The sequence below is a fragment of the Nicotiana attenuata genome, chromosome 5, assembly GCF_001879085.1.
Source record: "Nicotiana attenuata strain UT chromosome 5, NIATTr2, whole genome shotgun sequence".
Lineage (NCBI taxonomy): Eukaryota > Viridiplantae > Streptophyta > Magnoliopsida > Solanales > Solanaceae > Nicotiana > Nicotiana attenuata.
Window position 1 is genome coordinate 2,423,609 of NC_031993.1, and position 2,182 is coordinate 2,425,790.

The window sequence follows — 2,182 nt, forward strand, 5'->3', positions numbered from 1 at the left end:
ATTGAATTAATTCTTGTTAATTTGTTAATTCAAAGTCTTAGTTATTTGTTTGGATGAGTAAAGGAAATAATTACTTTTTGTTGATTCAAATTCTTTATATTAACTCAACTAATTTTAAATAGTTAATTATAATTATATAATCAAAGAGTAAAAAAATAAATTTGATATTCACTTTTTGAATTTTTGTGTTTGTAAAATACTTAATGTACTTTACTCTTGTCAACCACCTGAATATTTTATTAGTGATTTGTTAAATATTGATCGGTGTTTTTGTTATGTTATTATTATTATTATTATTATTATTATTATTATTATTATTATTATTATTATTATTATTATTATTATTATTAATAAAAGCTATTAGAAAAAAGAATGATAATTCATGCGCCGGTCTTGGATAGTCTAATTAGGATTAGAAAAAAAAAAGTTAACAATATAACTTCCTTAGGTGAATTAAGTTCCTACATATTACAGACTTTGAATTATTGCAAATAAGGAACATTTTAGTTGATTTGTAATTTTTAAATATTAGAAAAATAATTAATTTATAATTACAATTTTATCCAATGTGAAACCTATTCTAAAGGGGTAAAAAAAGCGAATGATATTTTGATAGGGGCTTTGCTTTTAATAAAAAATTATGTTCTATTTTTCTTTTAACCGTGTAAATCGAAGTGCATTTCATAATTCATATCAGACAAAATTGTAATTAAACACAATATATTTCTCTTTTATTTAAATTAAAAATAGCTAAATACTTTAAAGACAAAATTTTGTTCCTTATTAAAAAGATAATTTTCTTTTTTAACTACATATAGGATACTTTTTTCTAAAAATTATTTCGAAGGAATCATATTAACAATAAAAAATTTTAGAGGTCCTTTGCTACCCCTTGGTTGTGAGACGAACATAATTCAAAGGCAAAAGTAGACAAAATTTCCTTCATACGTATTTTGAAGGAATTATAGTTTAATTCAAATTAGCTTTTTTCCTCTAAATTTTGGAGTACGTCTTTTATGGTAAAAGGATATGGAAAAGGCCGTAAATTTTAATAGTTCAAATTATGAGTTTCTATATGATTCAAATTAGGAAATATTTTATAAGCAAAATTTTATTTAATTTAAAAAATCCTTTATATTAGGAGAATAATTAAATTACAACTTTGTCTTATGTGAAAGTTATTTTTAAAGGGTAAAAAAGGTTTCGCTACCTTTAATATAGTATAGATTATAAATAATTTTTCTAACTTTGTAGCGCTAGGGTGCTTTTGTTAAAAAACATTCTTTACCCTTTTCTCAAGAGAGGTTCTCATATACTTAAAATACCTAGCATAATTATATTTAGTAATTGTATACATATTAATTTTTGAAGCATTAAATTCGAAAATTAATTTTTTTTAAAATTATTATGTTTGGATAAGGTGTTGTTGCGAATGATTGGAAATGTCCTTTGAAGTTTATATCTCAATTTTTAGGGATTTTGGTGAAGATTAGAGTTGATTTTAATTAAAATATCAGATTGAAACTCGGAGAGGAAGAAGAACACATGACATACAAAGTACATACAAATGATATATAAAATACTTAATTGTAGACAAGTTGTATACAAATTATATGAAAGTTGTACGATGTAATTGTATGAAGCATGACTGACTAACTGCAGGTGACCACAAGTTTGTAGATACATCAAAATTGCATGACAGTTGCATGAAAATTATACAATATTGTGTGAAATAATATCGAAATAAATAGATTGTTATAGAGAGGTTTGATTGTATATTAATAGCGGAAGAAAATTAGTAGCAATGACTATAAGTGACATTTCAAAAAAGGTGAAATTAGTAATTTTCATAATAATATATATTATCTGTTAGAATAGTTTAAAACACATTGATAGTGTAAAAAAAAATTCTTGTCATCTAACAAAGCTAGGAAATCTAAGCTCGTTGTAATCAGTGACAGATCTACATGGACACTTGTGGGTGCTCAGCATCCATTACCTTTGACCAGATTTAGTAAATTTGCATAGGCAACTATAAAAATATTTAGATAAATATTGAGCGAGCGCCAATATTAACTAAACTCCTTTTTACTCTTTTTTTGGAATTTTTATTTCCGAGCACTCGTGACTTTAAAATCGTGAATCCACCACTGCTAGTAACTCAAGGAATCTTAAACAATAT